Raw genomic sequence first — 20,390 nt, forward strand, 5'->3', positions numbered from 1 at the left:
AAATAACAGTCTTTATATAGAGCTTTATATTCTACTGTTTTCAATTTGCATAATTGGTACCTTGAAAGAAGGATTCAAGTAAAGTATCATTGCAATTCTGAAAGGGAAACCAATATATTAGAATAATATTCAAGAAGGTGGTGGACATTGACTTACACCTTGAAAGAGAGAAAATAAATTTAGTAGTGTGAATGTTATTAGAACATAGGCAAAGGCCTGTTGCCAGGAAAGCACAGGTTGGTGTGAGAAAATAGAAATCTAAATTCTATTTTATTGTGCATTTACATAGGTGTATTGGGATATAATGGGAAGTAGCATGGGTCATGATGTAAAATGCTTTTAGAAATAAGTGGGAAAATCTATAATTAATGCTAAAAGCAATAGGGAGACAGTAACAATTACTTTTGATTTCTCTGAAACCTAATTAAATCTCTTTTTAAGAATATTTTATAAAGTTCATGATTCAAAAATGCTTTATCAATATCCAACCTTCTAATCATATTTAAAAGTAAGAATATTTCAAATAATTACTATCACACAAATGTATAAAAATAGTTGCATGTCTACTTAGCCTCACTAATAAATGATAAGCAACCTAGAAGAGAAATGTATCTTATTTATATTTTTCCCCAAATCACGTTGTCTCGTGCAGAGAATGTGGCCAATGATAAATGTTTGCATCATTAAACAGTCTCCATGGTTTTATAGTTATCAAAATATTGGTATTCAACAAAATACAATTAACTCAGAAATTAAACTAAATCTAGTTTACTTTTTAAATTTCTCAAGGCACTTTGGAATCTTGTAGTCATCTGAGTAATCATTATAAAGATTAATTCTCACTCTTTAGAATTAAACAAATGTATATGAGATTTTTTTCTGTTTTTAATCCTTAATACATTCAGCGCTCAGAAAGAAATCTTTGTTCAGGGCACAAGTCAGATGAGTCAGACCTAACTTACTAAATACCTCTATTCAGATTTACCTTACTGTACCATATATTTAATTCATATCATAGACTTTATGTCTTTATGATTGTACTATACCATTTCAGGTGTTTTCTATTTAAAGTATCAAATTACATGCTGTGTAGAAAATAGTTCCTATATTGTTGCACTCTTTTACGCTACACGTAAATTTGGTACATCACTGTATCCAGCTGTTAGTAGGCTAGAACTATACATATGGCATCAAAGCTATGCAGGGACGTTAGCAGGTATTTTACAGTTAACATAATTCTTGTTGAATTTTCAAATCTTCTGTCCTCTTGGTTGCTGTCCACAGGATGATATAGAAGCAAGGGGATACAAAGAAGTCTACAAAGACAAGATCAAATATGCTCACTTGATACTTTCAGTGACGGCCTAAATCTAAAACATTCAAAAGTTCTTCACATGTTTATTATGTAATCTTCCAGAGGGTAAGTTTTGTTTCATTATTTTGCTTGATTGCATAATTACCATTATCAGCTAATTACTTAAAAAAATTAGTTAAGCCAGTAAAAACTTACTGAGCACCTTTTATTGTGCAAAGTGCTTTTCTGGGAAATTAGAGTAAGATAGACTTTCAAAATATGTAGTTATGTGTACTCTCTTGTAGCTTAAAATTATTTTCAAATGACTACTATTCTGTCTTTAAAATTTTAATCTTTCATATTTTCTTGTGATGAAAGTCTGGATAATTGAGAGTTCAGTTTAGTTTCTTGAGATGTAATACAGCAAAGAAACTGATAGTAGACTTTTTGTTTCCCTATGTATTCATTATGTCTCCAGCACTACATTAGGAGGCCAAGTGGGAATGAACCTCCCAAGAAGACATGCAGAGTATGTTTCTCAGTGTTCAGGCACTTTATGGAAAGTACATGAAGTTGTCTTTGCCCTCAAGGAGCCCACAGTTGCTTTGACGCATTACTTGTTACTTGTTTGAACTAAAATGGAACACTTAATTTGGGGTGAACCATTACTTCTTTGAACTAGGTGCCTTCAGGTCCTCGTCCCATAGATGATATAACACTTTATCATCTATAAATGAGAGTAGTTTCAGAAAACAGGGAATGAATTTCATGGATAAAGGGCAGTCTGCTGGACTTCCAGCCTAGAAGTGAGATATGTGCTCATATCATATTTCCTTATAAATCTGAATTCAGAAGAAAGCATATTCAGGGAACTTCTCACAGCTGAACAATGCCCCGGTAACCTTATTTGTAGTATATAATATGAAAACACACAGGTAAACACACACACACACACACACACACACACACACACACACACACACACAGAGTCTATTCTTTATCCACTTCAAAAAAAAAAAACACAGAAAACAGTTCAAGAATAACAAATCTGAGTATTCTCTGTATGGTATAAGTAAGTTCTATTGTCAAAGAATAGCCTGAAGAAAGAGGGAAAGAGTGTAGGTTTCCTTTCAGACCTAAATTTCTACAGAGACACTGGCGGCGATAATGCTATCCCTATGAGAATTACTGAGTGCTCGCATGGCATTTAGCTTCAATTCAGTAAAAGTGTAATTTCTTGAAGGAAGTCTTTCTGTCACATTTGTAGGCCCAGTGGGTGATGGAGTATAATACAAGTGGTTAGAGTAGCTGGCTGTTATGAGGATTTCCGTACTAAGATAACGTATTGCCATCATCTGCTTCCTAAACTCATTTGCAGTCACCAGCTGTCAAGGGGAGATTTTACATTTAACAATAGGAAACATGCATCTGGACACCAGATTTCTCGTAATTTTTACAGAAATTTATCATATACTTTTAGAAAGGAGAAGAACCAATTCAGTTTTAGTTGTAAATTTGAGAATATTTATTATGGTTTTATTTTATTGATGTATATGTTTATGTGTGTAGTTTTTTGTAGGTCTGTATAAGTATATACACATGTGTGGCTATAATTTTAGATTAAGATGACTCCTTCGGCCCCTAATTCATAATTTTTCCTTGGTTCTGGAATATAACCACTAAAAATTTTTAAAAGAGATGAATTGCTATATTTAAATGACTCTAGTATAGAATATTTATTGATACTTGTCCATTCTTAGATAATGAGTTCATCCACAATTGTGAATTTTCTATATAACATAAGGTAAAATCTTTCATGTTAACTGTAACAATTTAAATTTTTCAGTAGAAAATGCATTATAATAAATTCTTGATGTTGTTAGGGAATAGATCTTAATACCATTCTAAATCCTACAATTTGTTACCACTTTGGTAAATAACATAGCTAATGTTATTAGGTGTACTCTAAATCATTTTTTCTTTACATAACAATTAAAGAATAACAAAGCAATGCTGAGTTGTGGGAGTGGTCAGTGTCCAGGCTTATTCCCTTGCCAAACAATTAACATGGTATTGAAGTTCAAGCTCCCCCTTAAATAATGAATTCCACAAATGTTAAAACTAAAAGAATTCTCTTCTGTTTCTAGTTTGTTTTCTACCATTTCTTATTTTTTTTTTCTTTTTTTATTAATTAATTTATTTTTGTTACAGATGTTTCTCCCCATAAGCCCTTCCCCCTCCCTCCTTGTCCTGTCCCCAGCTTTGTTGTCCAACCATTTCTTATTTTTAAACCATGATCTAGAAGTTTGAGGTTACTAGGACATAACCTTTGAATAAATAAACTATTGTTACTCCAAAGATATTACAGACTATCAATTGTCAAATGGGCCATTTGCGGAAAAGAAGGACCAAGGACTACGGTATTCTAAATATATCCCTAAAGAATACAACATGCTTTGCCCTGGCCAGTTTTCTCAGTGGTTAGAGCATTGGCCTGAGGTCCAGAGAGATCAGGGTTCGGTTCCCGTTAAGGGCATGTACCTCGGTTGTGGTTTGTCCCCGGCCCTGGTTGGGTCATGCGGGAGGCACCCACTCAATGTGTCCCTTTCACATCAATGTTTCTCTCTCTCTCTCTCTCTCTCCATCCCACTCTGTCTGAACAAAAAATGGAAAAATGTCCTTGGGTAAGGATAAAAAAAATACAACCTGCTTCAAAGAAATTCAGTATAAGATCATCTGAAAGGCATACGTTTTATTTAAATCAGCAACTTTCACCCTTTTTCATTTCATGGCACACACAAACTAATTACTAAATTTCTATGGCACACCAACAAATATATGTTTTTGCCTATCTGACAAAAAAATAGGTATATTCACACCAGAAGGCTGTGTTGTTGTGTTAGCTGTCGTCATTTTTAAGATTTGAAAACTAAAGAAAAAGAGGTTAGTGCCCCTGACTAAATAGTCAGTATTGCATGTTTTAAAATTCCTGCAGCACACCACTTGAAAATCGCTGTTTCAAATTATAATGATCTCACAGTATTTTTTTAGTCATCCATAGGAGCCAAAAATAAGTTTAATAATATGCTTGGTAATAAATCATCTAAGTACAGTGATCAAAGCTTAATAATATAGTAGGTATGACTTGCCAATGTGGCTCAGTGGATTTAGCATCATCCCATGGACTGAGAGGTCCCAGTTCCCTTCCTGGTCAGTACACATGCCCAGCTTGTGGGCTCGATCCCCAGTATGGGGCGTGCAGGAGGCAGCTGATGGATGTTTCTCACATCATGTTTCTATCTTTCTCTCCCTCTCTCTCTAAAAAATAAAATAATAAAATAAATAACATAGTGGTTAATAAAATGGCTTTTAGAGTCAAATAGACATAAATTTAAATCCTGATTTTAACACTCCTTGTCTGTATAACATAATATGTTAATTAACTTCTCTAATTCTTAGTGTCTTTATGTAAAAAATGGAATATAGTTGTATTTCTAACAAAAGGTAGGTTGGAATGTGCTTAGAAGAGTGCTTAGTGCATTAGCAATACCTTCAACACTCAGATATCTGCTTACAAAATTTTCTGTGTGTACCAAATTATGGGAATTTCAGAGGAAATTATTAAATAGTAGTATGGAAGGACTGCAACCTTGAAAATCATGCCATCCAATCAAAGAGGTAAAATTATATACAAGACAACTTACTATAGAAAAATATATGTAAATAAAATAATGAAAACTTGCTATCTATCTATCATTCTGTATGACTGCCAAAATCTCCTTTTTTTTTTTTTTTTTTTTTCTGATTATTTGCTCTTTGTCATTTGGTAAGTGTCTTAGTTCTCACACCAAAGACATATTAAGATAGACCTCAATAAAGGAAAAAGAGCAGAGATACATGACTTCCCTACAATCTCTTCTGTAGAGAATGCTGTAGTCATAATTCTCCGTTACTTACAATGACAGCTAGTGATACTAATCAACGCTACAAAGTAAACATCGATCCCCAATATCCCTGTCATACGAAATTTGATCAACATTGACTTTCCAATTATCCTCATTTGCCAACAATTAGAAGTATAATATAATCATGTGTATGAATAATGAAAATGTAAGAGACCATGTATCATTTTTAGTAATAAAAATTAAGATGTGCAGAATCCATGAAAATTCTCCTCCCCCAAAAAACTACAAACACAAGAATTTCTAGGATCAGCTTCTGTTTTCTATCTTGGCTTCTCTCCAAAGGCTACTGCAGACCATCGATGACTATCAATATTTTCAATGAGCATGGAATATTGAAAGAAGATGGGGATGCCAGGTAAGGCCCTGACGCTCTTTCAAGGCCATCTAAGCTGATACTACTTTCTATTTGACATGCAAGTTCCTATTGTGATAAATTAAAAGTGATTCATCTTTTGTTTAAGTGAAAAGTAGTTCGAGTTTCTCATTAAACCCATACAATGAAAAAAGGGTTATGTAAAGCACTGAAATCCTTCTTTGGTTCATGAACAGCTATCTCAATAAATTCTCAAGAATCTGACAATGGTGGTGGGGGGAGTCTGAAAGGGCCATTGAAATTTGAAATGGATTGAACATGTTTGGTATAACTTAAAATGTTATAGGGGAGAGAGTAAGTTATCCCACATCCAAAGAGAGAAGTATATGAAAAGAAAGATGGTGAAAATAATGATACAAAACTTTAATAGCCTTATTTCAACACATTTATTACATAGGCATTCACAACTATTCCCATTTGACTGATTTAAAAAAACAAACAAAAAAAAACTATATAGTCCTTGCTAGTTTGGCTCAGCAGTTAGAGTGTCAGCCTCGGGACCAAACAGTCATGGGTTCAATTCCTGGTCAGGGGCATATACCTCAGCTGCAGGTTTGATCCCCTGCCCCAGTCATGATCATGTGGGAGGCAACCAGTGGATGTGTCTCTCTCTCACGTCCATGTTTCTCTCTTTCTCTCTCTCTTCCACTCTATCTGAAAAAAAAAAAAAAAAATCAATGAAAAGGTATCTTTGGGTGAGGATTTAAAAAAACTGGAAAAACAAAACAAAAAAACTGTATCTCAGAGAGTTTGAGTTTTGACCAAATTTAACCACCTAAATATAAAAAATAAATTCAGGATTCTAATTAAGGTCTACTGTTCTTTTTCCATACACTAAAATCTACGATTATGATGCTAGCAAAAAAAGAAAGAAAAGAAAAGTTCCAGTGTGACTGTGATAAACAAAAAAGTTAGGGAAATAAAACTGTAACATATCCATATATCTTTATAAACTCTGTATTTAACAATTTATATTTGAAAAATTATCTGATTATATCAGAATTTATTTAGTTAGTTAGTTAGTTAGATAGTTAACTAATTTACTGACTGACTAACTGACTGGTCACTTCTCTATTTAAATTGTTTACTTCAATAGACCATTTTCCCTCAACCTGTGAGATACATAATAGCCCTAATCTTCGAAAAGGTAATTCGATTTACCAGCTGAAGTCACTTTCAACTGGTATCTAACTACCTGAACATTTTGGGGCTATGGTTGTCTGTATGTCTCACTGTTATATTAGTCCTTACAAGTAAATCTATAAAGCATAATGAGAATTAAACATTCTTAAAAGTCAGGTAGACTTGAGTCTGAATCCCAGTTGCAAGTCCCTATGTGTGTGACTAGTAATGAGTGGTTTGTGAAGATTAGACAGGATGGATGCAAAGTGTATCACACAATTCTGCTCATGCAGCACTTCCACAATATATGGTTTACATTATTACTTTAACTCTCAGTAGGACAGAACCCCTATTCACAGTCTCACCACAATCAGTTGGAGTCCTCATTTTCTTCATGTCTCTTTTTCAGACTAATTCTCTGGTTAGCTGGTATCTGGCTCCCATATGCCCTACGATCTTATGGCTTCATGCTATGTATATATAGACTCTTCGTTAAGACCATGAATATATTTGATGGCCTTCTGCTGCCTAAACAATTCTACCATGATGTTAAATTAAAATGTCTCAGCTACGGCAAGTTATTTGATATATGGAAGTTTTATTTTCCTCATCTCTATACTAAGAATATTGCAATATTCTTAAACCAGATTCAGGCCCCACACGTCCCTTTTTAACTCAAACCTTATATGACTTAGCTACCATCATATAGGCAAATTCCACATATCAGTAATTTTCCATATGCCCTTATTCTACTTGGTTTTGCTCCTTTCTCCTTCTACATATTTGTAGAACTGCCAAATATCTTACACTGTAATTTATCTAAATAATGCAATGCACCTCACAAATCTAGGACTGTTGTATAATTCTAATGGTACAAAAGAGACATAATAATGTTCCCCAGCACAATGAGACTTTGTCCTACCCTGGACCAATTTGAATGTGTTAAAAATAATTTAACTCTAAATGATACCTTGGTTCTTCCATTGCAAATCAACCTTCTTTTAGTTTAAATTATATAAAAGACTCAGAATATTTCACTCATGGAGTTCTAATATATTTACCTTCAAATGTTCTTAAATTTTCTGTTCTTTTGTAGCTGACTGAATTGAATCCCTTGGGTTCTGAGAGAAGGGTCATTCTGAGACAATGTAAAGAAACAATACTTATCCATCCCTATGGTTCCCTGATTTGGCTTATGGTGGAATATCTAAATTATCGTAGTGTTTCTCCACACTAAACAAAGGAGTGTTATTTAGGCAAAGGAGCGTATTCTTTAATCCTTTTAATATTTCTCTTTGCCAGAAAAATAAGGAGGCAAAGGAGTATGTTCTTTAATCCTTTTATGTTCCTTTTTGCCAGAATTCTTGATCAAGAGCATTGATAATCTGGTATCACATGATATCCCCAATTCATGTTGTACTGGGAAAAAAGAAATTAAAATAAAATGTCAGGATAGAGTTATTCTATTCATTCCTAAGGGCATATTTTTATGACTATATTTTTGGGCACTCTAATTAGGTTACCAGTATGGGATTACAAATAGAAAAGAAACAATGATAAAATTTAAATCCAAATGTATTTAAAGTGATGAAATCAATTGTTTAGTTGTATATCTTTAGATCTTTTCATAGCTAAGTAAATTATGCTTTAGTGTACCAAATTATAGTCATACTTCACTAAAACAGCAATATGTTCTGAGAAAAAAAGGTGATTATGTCATTGTGTGAATATTAGAGCATGCACTTACACAAAGCTAGATGGTATTAGCTACTACACACCTATGTTACCTACTGAATACTGTGGGCAATTGTGACACAGTAGTAAATATGTGTGTCTCTAAATATATCCATACATAGAAAAAGTGCAGTAAAAATACAGTATAAAAGATAAAAATGCTATACCTATATAAAGGTCTTACCATGAATGAAGCTTGCTAGACTGGGAGTTACTCTGGATGAGTCTATGAGTGAGTTGTGTGTAAATGTAAAGTCCTAGGTCATTACTGTACACTACTGTAGACTTTATAAACACTGCCTCATAAGTCCTCCTCCTTTCTTTCTGACAGGGTCTAAAGGAATAGGAAATCAAGATGGAGAGATAAAGGAACATAGGAGATTGTAATGACAATGTGGTTTCCGCCCTTGTATGTTGAAGTAGCAGTCAGACTAAGAAACTTTCTGGCCCAGCCATGTGGCTCAGTGGATTGAGTGTCATCCCATGGACTGAGAGGTCCTGGTTCAATTTCCAGTTAGGGAAAATGCCCAGGTTGCGGGCTCGATCCCCAATAGGGGATGTGCAGGAGGTAACCAATCCATGTTTCTCTCTCACACTGATGTTTCCATTTGTCTCTTCCTTCCTCTATCTCTAAATCAATAAAAACATATTAAAAAAAAAAAAAAAAACTTTGTGAAGTCATAAAAAAAAAAGAGTGTTTAACATGGAGAGGGTGTAGAACCCAGGACTCAGTATTTTGACATTGAAAATCTGCTTTTGGTTCCATTGATCTTATCTGGCACAGAGGGCTCTCTTGGGCCTTGAACTGGTAGAATAAATAAAATGTATCTATGTTTTACATTATTACATTCTGAAAATGTTTCCCAAGTACAGGGACAGGTTGGCTCCACTCTAGCAGAGAATACTTCCACTAACGTGAAAGTGGCAATTAATACTTCTTAAGGTAGCTCTTGTGAATCTGTGTCCTTGTATAAGACCTCAGGTCCTCGACAAAGAATTTACAGCAATGTACTCTAATGACCACCAAGCAAGATCCGAGCGGGCTGCAGCACCCACTTCTTAAGGTAGTTTAAGATTATCTAGAGATAATCTTGACAATGCACAGAGGACACTTTGTTTCTTAGGTGATACCAGCCATGTGACAGCTGTGTATAAATTTACAACTCAATTCACAAACTATAGAAGTGATCCCTGAAAGTATATTCATTTGGCCGCATTCCTTTAAAATTATATGACTAATGGTCATGGAGGGAGTTAAGATTACAAAAATATAACAGTTTTCGTATTTGGTAAATTTTTCTTAATAGCCAATATCATGTTATATGAATCAACATAATCTGATTGACATAAAATACAACTGCAATCCACTGAGACAGGCTCTGCTGTGCTGAAACAGGCTGGTGGCTGACTCATTGGGCTATAATCTATGAATTCAAAATTGAGGAGCTTGGGTGAGAAGAAATCTGCTGGCAAGCCCCACAGATACTGCTCCCATCAGAGGAAAATATATGTTTCTTTCCTTTTCTTACAGGAAATTCAGCTCCATTATAATCTAATCACATCTCCCAGAAGTGGGGAACATCCAGCCCTCAGCCTCACCAAATGAGCCTGACCAAATATAACAGGCTAATTTTTAAGTTGATAAATTTGTACCGCCCACAAGTCATGTTATAAATATCCAAATGGCTCTCAGCAGAAAACAGGTTCCCCTCCCCTGAAAGGGACACAGTCCTACATGTAGTCTGTGGTTGGCTGAAACGTTATGTGGTTGCATGACTATAATGTGACCAGAAGACCGAAGCTATTGTTTTTATATATCAAATCACGTCAAGATACAGTTAAAAATATTTTGACTCGGTATGTATCACCTACGATAAAGCTGTACAGATCCATTCAGAGTGATCCAGCTGCTCAATGCAGTTGTATTTTATGTCAATCAGATTATGTTGATTTCATATAACATGATATTGGCGATTAAGAAAAATTTACCAAATACGAAAACTGTTATATTTTTGTAATCTTAACTCCCTCCACGACCATTAGTCATATAATTTCAAAGGAATGCGGCCAAATGAATATACTTTCAGGGATCACTTCTATAGTTTGTGAATTGAGTTGTAAATTTATACACAGCTGTCACATGGCTGGTATCACCTAACTAAGAAACAAAGTGTCCTCTGTGCATTGTCAAGATTATCTCTAGATATTTTCATTTTAAGCAATGGAAACTTTTCAAGAATATATTCTTAGAGTTTAGGTATATATATAATTTTTTCAATAAAATATCCATACAACTTATTGTATATGTATCATTTTGTTATGGATTGAATTATCTTGCAAAAAAAGATAATTGATATTCAAACCCCCTCAGTACCTCAAAATGTGACTTTGTTTGCAAATAGGACCTTTATAGAGGTAATCAAATTAAATATGAGGTCATTGGAGAGGGTCCTAATTCAATATGATGGTGTCCTTATGAAAGCAAAATGTTGGACACAGATATGGACCCAAATAGAGGGAACATGATGAGAGACAAAGGGAGAATACCATGTGAAAACAAAGGCGGAAATGGGAATTATGTTGCCAGCAAACTAATGAATGCCTGGGCTGCCAGAAGCTGCAAGAGGCAAGGAAGGGCACTTCCCTGTAGGTGTCAGAGGGAGTGTGGCCATACCAACACCTTGAGTTCACATTTCTAGCCTCCAGAACTGTGAGACAATAAAGTTCTGTTATAAGCCACGCAGTCTGTGATTCTTTGTTACTGAAGCCATAGAAATATAATAAATCTTCCTTCCTTCCCTTTTTTATTTCATTGCTCAACACTTTTGGCAATATGACTCTCCAAGACCTCATCTTCAGACCTTTCTCTCTCTTCTCAAATCTTCATTACATCCTTTCAATTATCATTCTCAGATGGTAAAATATTTATCCCTGAGAACAGTATGTTTCTTTTTAAAATACAACATACACAAATAACTGTGTAAGAAGATAGATTACTTTCACTGAACAAATAAACACCTTCAGAAGAGACACTCCCTCAGCACCCACAACATCTCCCCTACTATCTCCTCAAGTGCACCCTCAGATTCTTTGTCATTAGGTTTTCCTCAGGCTCCAATCTTCAATGTTGGGTCCTTCTGGTTTTTTCACTCCTTGCTTTCTATAGTCACCCCCTTGCTGATCATATCTACTGTAAGGTTAATAACAAGACCTACATACAGAAACATTCAGAATTCATATTTCCAGTCTGGACCTCATCCCTGATCCCCAAAGTTCTGAATGCAACTGCCTGCTCATCCACTCCAATTGAATTTTTCATTGAAATCTCAAACCTAATATATCCAACACTGAACTCCTGATAAATAGCTCAGATCTCCACTCCACACCATTCTTCTGCATCTCAGTTTGAGGTCATTCTATCGTTTCCATTCCTCAGGACAACAAAAATGTTAAAGCCCCGATTTAAATATTTTTTCTAATCAACACCCCATCTCACAATAATCTTCTTCCATGGGCACTCCCTCTTTCTCCTTCTTGTAGTATTTTTATTCGTAACACTTTTGTTACTATATTTTATTTATCTGCTTGCCTAAATATCTGTGCTAAAATGTAAGCACAGAATTATGCAAGAGAAGGAGGTAAAAAATTCTGAACAGGGAACTACCACTTAGGGAGTTTGGTGTAATGAGCTCCTTAAATTAAGTAGTGATATAGAAAAGAAAATAAGGCTGAAGAATATAAAAATATATATATATCACATTTCTGCAATGGTATTTTGGCTCAATACTTGTTGACTGGAACTCATTGTGTAAACTTATAAATCATGTAGAAAATATTGGAAAAGAAAATGGAGCCTAATAAGCAATGCCACAGTATGCTAAGACTTAGTTTATTTTATACCATTAACTCCATTTCACAGTATTTATTTAGGCACAAGAAATTTTGAAAAAAGTTTTATGGCATTGTAAAAAGAAGGGGCGTTTGGGGAAAAGAAAAGCTGACATTTTCTGTATATAACTCATTAACAATTCTGAGGGCAGTCTCCCATCTGAATTATTTTTATAAATTACTACTGGGAAAACTGTTTGCTATTGTGCATGTGATTGGCAGGCATGTATATCCCCAGATACTATACAAATGAGCCACATCAAATATAAAGCAGAGATGATGTGTATCAGATGTGCCAACAGTCATGCTAGACTGCAGAGGCCCCCATTTGTGTTGCAAAAGCTGGTCCATCACTTGACGGGGAGACCTCACATTCCTCCACACCTGGCTTTTGCTTATGATAATAAGCCAGATTCTCCCCAGCAGGACAGTGGCTCTCTGAGTAGCTAGAAAGGACATTGCAGAGTAGGTAAATTTATCTTCGGTTTTTAAAAGTACCTCAGTGTGCTTTATATGCCTTCATCTCTACTTGGCACCCCGCTTCTAGACTGTTCATATATATGAGGTATAAAAGGGGAAATGCTACCAAAGTTAGTGTTTTTCTTCTTAAAAGTTTTGAGGAAAATGCCCTGGCCGGTGTGGCTCAGCGGTTAGAGCGTCGGCCTGCAGTCCAGAGAGACCCGGGTTCGGTTCCTGCTAAGGGCATGTACTTCAGTTGCAGTTTGTCCCAGGCCCTGGTTGGTCCTGTGGGTGGCAGCCACTCGATGTGTCCTTTTCGCATTGATGTTTCTCTCTCTCTCTATTTCTCTCTCTCCCTCCCACTCTACCTGAACAACAACAACAAAAAAAAGGAAAAATGTCCTCGGGTGAGGATAAAAAAAAATAAAAGTTTTGAGGAAAAAACTTAAATTCTGATGATAAAATCCTAAGCATTAATATAAAAGTTGTGGATCACATGAGGCCAGAGTCCCGGGAAATAGCATATCTCATCCTTAAATACCACACCTCAGATTCTCAGGATTTGGGGGAGTTCAATCAAGTGTCTGATTTCTTACTATGTTATCAGTCTTAATAAGGTAAATACTTTTATCATGTGCATGCTGGAAATTTGCAAGAAAAATTAAATGGTTGTATTTTTAGGAGGAAATTCATGGGAGGTTAATGTGAGAGTGGCTAGTCTTGTTTCTCCTAAGAGAATAAGAAAAATAAATTTTATCTCACAAAAATAAGTCCCAGAAGATATTCACAAAATTATTAATAATTCTATTAAATTATATGACTTATTACTGAATTTCCAAAGAGCAACATTTTTTCTATTGGAACCCACAGCTTGGGGGGGGGGGGGACAAACTAAGCACTGGAGAGAGGATCTTCAGTTTGAATCTCTGCTTCATCACTTAACCAGGGATTTTGAAGAGACTATTTAATATTTCTGAGCCTCAGTTTACCTTTCTTTAATATATAGGCACAGTATTTAAAATTTGAATTATTAAGAAATAAAATTAATGCGATGTATTTAGCACAGTGTTTGGTTCATCAAAGTAGGTGTCTAAGAAATAGCTACTAGCATGAATTAATTGAGTTAATGAATGTTAGAAATGACATTCCTTTCCAATTTTTAATGTTATTAAGACAAAAATAGTGCATGTTTGACTGATTTTTCCTTTAATGGATCATTATTTGCAGAATAAAAAAGATAATCAAATAGGAAGAAATATGATAGTAAATTGCCTGAGAGATCACACAGGAAGCACGCAGTTTGGGGTACTTACTTATTTCTACACTCGCACCATGGCCTGAGTTGCTGATGCCCTACAGCTTTTCTTCCTGTCAACTCCATTCTCAGCCCTATTCTATAAATGATGATTATTTATCTTTTTTGTAAGAATGTGATTTTTACAATTAATTTACCTAATACTACAACTTATAAAATAAATCATGTGCAAACACACAAAAACAAGACCAAATGCCATTATTGGTGGCTGCAAATATGAGTTAAAGCAACAAATAAAAACTCATCATTGGAAGCCCACTTGAGTTGCATATGACATTATAACAAGGTGCACAATGGTTCTGACAAACCAGAGTGAACATAAATCTGAAACTCTAAGTCACATTTCCTTCACAATATACTTGGAAAAATAATATCTTCTAGGAATGTGTATTGGTAGACGGTAATGCTGGCCTAGACGGTAACGTATTCTTGTCGAGTTTGAGCAAACTGTACTGATGTAATTATTTCTTTCATTTCTCACAATTGACAGGCGAAAAAATGGGCTTGCAGAAATGTTTTACCCAGTGATTCCTAATGTATCCACATTCACTTCACATTCCAATGCTCCACAAAAATAGAATGATTTGGAAATGTTTAATATGAAATTTCTGGGAATTTTATGTATGATTTTCTAGAAGAGTAGAATTTTTGAACATTGTGCATTTTTTGCTTTTCTCTCTTTTTTGTTTTAGTTTTACTGACATACAACTGACAATTGTAATTTCAATATATTTAAATATACATGTGTGATGATTTGATATGTATATACAATATTATATACAATATATTTTGGTTTTGATTTTTATTTCTCTTATGATTAATGATACTGATCACCTTTTCATGTACCTGTTGACCATTTTCTAGGTCTTCTTTTGAAAATGTTCATTCAAGTCCATTGCTCATTTTTTATTGGGTTATTATTGTCATTATTATTTTGCTGTTGACTTATATGAGTTCATTTTATATTTGAATATTGATCTATTATCAGATATGTGGGTTACAAATATTTTCTCCCTGTCCATAGGTTGCTTTTTAATTTTGTTGGTATCCTTAGTTGTGCAGAAGCTTTTTAGTTTGGTGTAGTTCCATTTATTCATTTTCACTTTTGTTGCCTTTGCTTTTTTGGGTGTCAAATCCAAAAAATCATAGCCAAGACGAATGTCAAAGCATTTTTTCATTATGTTTTTCCCTAAGTATTTTATGTTTTCAGTTCTTGTGTTAAAGTCTTTAATCCATATTGAGTTTTTATGTATGGTGTAAAATAGGTTCTGACTTCAATCTTTTGCATGTGCATATTCAGTTTTCCCAAGATCATTTATTAAAGAGATTATCTTTTCTCCATTGTTTTACTCTTGGATTCCTTTGTCAAAAGTTAATTGACTGGATAAATATTCCATAAACTTATGTGTCTATTTTTATGCCAGTACCATACTATACTATTTTGATCATTATACCTTTGTAATATAGTTTGAAATCAGAAAGTATGATGTCTCCAGCTTTGTTCTAGTTTCTCAAGATTGCTTTGGTGTTTTCAGTGTTTTATGGTTTCAGAAGAATTTTATAATTAATTTTTCCATTTCTTTAGAAAATGCTATTAGAATTTTGTTAGGGATTGCATTAAATCTGTACATTGGTTGGGTAGTACTGATATTTTACAATGTTAATTTTTATAATTCATGAACACAGAATATTTTTCTAGTAATTAGTGTCTTCTTCAATCTCTTTCATTAATGTTTCATAGTTTTTAGTGTATAGATGTTTCTACTCCTTGGTTAAATTTATTCCTCAATATTATATTGTTTTGAGGCTATTGATAATACTTTTTAAAATTTTTCTATTTCCAATATTTGTTAGTGTTCAGAAATGCAGCTGATTTTTTTTTTTTTATCCTCACCCAAGGACACTTTTTTTTTTTTTTTTTTGCATTTATCTTCAGATAGAGTGGGAGGAAGAGAAGGAGGAAGTGAGAGAGAGAAACATCGATGTGATAGAGACACATCGAGTGGTTGCCACCCACATAACCCCAACTGGGGCTGGGGACAAAGTGCAACCGAGGTATGTACCCTCAGTGGGAACTGAACCAGGGATTCTCTGGTCTGCAAGCCAAAGCTCTAACCGCTGAGCAAAACCGGCCAGGATGCAGCTGACTTTTTGTAAATTGATTTTGTATCCTACAAATTTACTGAATTTGTTTATTAGTACTAACAGGTTTTTGGTGAAATATCATAGGGTTTTCTATATATAATACCATGTCATCTGCAGACAATTTTACTTATTGCTTTTTGGTTTGGATATTTCTTTATTTCTTTTTCTTTTTAATTACTCTGGCTAGAACTCCCATTATTATGTTGTATAAAAGTGATAAGACTGGGTGCCTGTTCCCCATCTTACAAAATGTTTTCAGCTTTTCACCACTGAGTAAGATTTTAGCTGTGGGTTTTTTATATATGGCCTATATTATGTTGAAGTATGTTCCACCTATACTCAATTTTTGAGTGTTTTTGTTGTAAAAATGTTAAATTTTGTCAAATTCTTTTTCTGCATCTATTTTAATAGACATGAGTTTTATCCTTCATTTTGTTAATGTGGTGTATTACATTCATTGATTTGCAGATGTTAAACCATCTTTGCATCCCAGGAATAAGTCCCACTTAATCATGATGCTTGATCCTTTTAATGTACTGTTGCATTCATTTTGCTACTATTTTGTTGAGGATTTTTGCATCTATGTTCATCAGGGATATTGACTTGTAGTTTTTTTTTTGCTGTTGTTGTTTTGTAGTATTCTTGTCTGGCTTTAGTATCAGGGTACTGCTGGCCTTGCAGGGGAGAGGTAATCGTTCTTCAACATTTTGGAAGAGTTTGAGAAGAACAAGTGTTAATTCTTTAAACATATTGTTAAGTCAGTTGTTAAGAGGTTTTTTATTATACTATAATCTTTTTTTTTTTTTTTTTTTTTAATTTTTTTTTTTCCTCACCCGAGGACATTTTTCGATATTTTGTTCAGATAGAGTGAGAGGGAGAGAGAGAGAGAGAAACATCGATGTGAAAGCGACACATCGAGTGGTTGCCACCCACATGACCCAACCAGGGCTGGGGACAAACTGCAACCAAGGTACGTGCCCTTAGCGGGAACCGAACCCGGGTCTCTCCGGACCGCAGGCCGACGCTCTAACCGCTGAGCCAAACCGGCCAGGGGCTATACTATAATCTTATACATTATTGATTTGTATGTTTTTTATTTCTTCATGATTCTGTCTTGGAAAGAGGTATGTAGGTATTTCTCTCTTTTAGGTTATTTTTTGGCATACAATTCATAAGTCTCTTACAATACTTAGTATTATGTGGTATCAGTTGTAATGTCTTCTATTTAATTTTTTATTTTGAGTGTTTGCTCTTTTTTATAGTCTAACTAAAGATTTGTCAGTTTTATGTTTTAATAAGCCAGCTCTCAGTTTCATTGATATTTTCTATTATCTTTCTATTCTCTATTTAAGTTCCATTCTAGTTTTTGTTATGTCCTTCCTTTTACTAACATTGGACTTAGTTTGCCCTTTTTTTTTCTAATTTACTGAGGTGTAAAGTTAGGTTGGTTATTTGAGATCTTTCCTTTTTGTCAATGTAGGCATTTATTGCTATGAACTTCTCTCTTAGAACTGCTTCTGCTACATCCCATATATTTTGGTATTTTATGTTTCCACATTTCCTTTGCCTCAAGATATTTTGTGATTTCCCTTTTGATTTATATTTAGTATCATCCACATATTTGTAAATTTTCCAATTTTTCTCTTGCTATTTGATTTCTAGTTACAAACAACTGTGGTCAGGAAACATATTCATATAAGTAGAATTTTCTTAAAGTTATTAAGATGGCTTTTGGCCTAACATATAATCTATCCTGAAGAATGCTCTATCTGTGCTTGAGAAGAATGTAAATTTTTTCGGCTTTTGATGGAATGGTCTGTATATGTCCGTAGGTCCATTTAAATTAGGATGTAGATTTTGTCCAATTTTTCCTTACTGACTCTTTATCATGATGATCTATCTATTTTTGCATGTGGGGTATTGAAATACCCTAATATTATGGTATTGCTGTTTGTTCCTCCAGATATATTCATATTTGCATTATATATTTATGTGCCCCTGTGTCATTCTGTTTCTGATTTCTCTCATAAGAAGCTGTTTCATATACACCTATATATTCAGTGTGTGGTAGGAGGACAGAAACTCAGGAGCTCCCTGAGTCGCCATATTGGTCTGGACTTATTAACTATTCTTATAATTATCCTAAAACTCTCATTAAGACATAAAATAAAATAATGCAAAGAGAAAAATTTGGGAATACATTTTTAAACTCATGTTCAAAATAGACTGATGGGACATTTCTTGTCAAAATGAAGAAAAACAAACCAACATAAATAATTATATGTCTTGGCGTTCAAGATGAAAATCAGTCCCAATGGTTCTCTATCTGCAACTTGGGCATTTCTCACTAGCTATCCCTTATCAAGCCTTGAACATCAAGATCACACTAAGATACTCCTGATCACAGACTCATCAAATTCTACAAACAGCAACCAAGACAAGGAAATCACTGAAAATGATGGAAAGTAGGCTTGACAGCCACAGTCTGAGGCTGCCCTAGGCTAGAACAATTTTATCCTCTTCTCTCCAATCATGAGGTTTTCAGTTTTGAAAAACTCTATTCTGTATCTCCCTGTCAACTGTTTCATCTCATCATATTTATTACTGTAGATATGCCACCTGGTGTCATGATACAAGTTAAAAGGATATCAAAACCCTGGCTAGAAAAATTTATATAAAATAAAGCTGGGAAATAGGAGGCCCTCTATTTACTATAAAATGTTAATATGGCTATGTACACACCAGGAACCAAGAACAAGAACATCCTGCCACCTGTAGTCTCAAAATATATCCATAATCTCAAAATATGACAATTTATCCCTACCCTTAATAGCCCTACTCAATCTAAGATCCATCCCTTGCTCTCCTATATTTTATTCTCCATGTAGTAGACATGTGCTTTTTTAGTACAAGTCAGACTAAACTATTCCCTTTCTCAAAATTCTTACCAGCTCCCTAAATCATTCAAAATTAAAAAAAAAAATAAAAAAAAAAAACTCACCACGGACTACAAAGCTCCCTATGATTTGGCCATGAGCTTTCTTCAGATATTCTATATTGCTCTCCTCCTTATACTCTCTGCTTTAATCATCACAGTCTTCTAATTATTTCACAAAGATATGAAACACTCTTGCTTCACGGCCTTTGTTTTACTCTTCCTACCTTTCAGGACACTAATTCCCTCAGTCACTGTCTTGAATTTCTGTCACATTTTGTTCTTGTCTCTTTCTAAATGCCACCTTATCAGTGTTGACCACATGTTTAATATAAACATTTTAAGTTATATCCCTTTAACTTCAGTTTCATTTGTTTCCCTCATAGTATATAAGATTATAATCCATGTCTGTTTATTTTTTATTGTTTGCTTGGTCTCCTCCACTAAATTAAGTCAATAAAACCAGAAATGTTGCTTGGGTTCACCCCTGTATTTCAAGTGATGACAGTAAAGCATTATGCTTATTAAGTACTGAATTTGCTATAGCAATGAATACCTTTATAGTTGCATTTAAATGTATTTAAGAAAATCAAAACAAAAGGAACTTAGTGAAATGAATCATTGGCCCGAACTACAGACACATACATTTCTCCAGCAGAGGCTTAATCAATAGATACCCAATGAAGTATGAAAATGTGAAATAAAGATACAAGACATCTAGGCAGCAATAGTTCAAAGTCTGGTTGTTAAACTAAAGATTCAGTTGCAAATATGCAGATGTCTCTTTACCATTTCTTATCATCACTGGAGCATTTTCCTGAGATGATGATGATTATGATGATGATTGATGATTGATGATAATGATTTGATTTACAAAGAGAAAATCCCTGAAGATGTTTTGCTCCCAAATTTAGAAAACATGTAAAGCAAAATTGTTTGAGAATATTTGGGATACTTTTAATTCTTTCTCAGGAAGCTCATTGTAAACACACACAAACTTACACATCCACTGACACTTGATTTTCCTTAGGATTTTCCCCCTTGGAAATCTGTGACTTCAATGGATAAACCAACGAGACTTTCAGTTGTAGAGATTGAATCTTTTCTACCAGAGCTGAGGCTAAATATCTGAAATTCAGATTGTTATGACACTGGAAAGA

The 20,390-nt window shown here is 34.3% G+C and overlaps 1 protein-coding gene across 1 annotated transcript in view; it reads right to left on the minus strand.

Annotated features, from left to right (window-relative positions):
* Nucleotides 1-1,276: 1,276 nt before the first annotated feature.
* ZWINT (ZW10 interacting kinetochore protein) overlaps nucleotides 1,277-20,390 on the minus strand; it is a 38,444-nt gene continuing 19,330 nt past the window's right edge. Inside the window, exon 10 of the transcript XR_004960024.1 lies at nucleotides 1,277-1,316. The gene's annotated coding sequence lies outside the window, so the exon portion shown is untranslated. The remainder of the gene's footprint in view (nucleotides 1,317-20,390) is intronic.

This window comes from Molossus molossus, unplaced genomic scaffold (genome assembly GCF_014108415.1).
Source record: "Molossus molossus isolate mMolMol1 unplaced genomic scaffold, mMolMol1.p scaffold_m16_p_17, whole genome shotgun sequence".
Classification (NCBI taxonomy): Eukaryota; Metazoa; Chordata; class Mammalia; order Chiroptera; family Molossidae; genus Molossus; species Molossus molossus.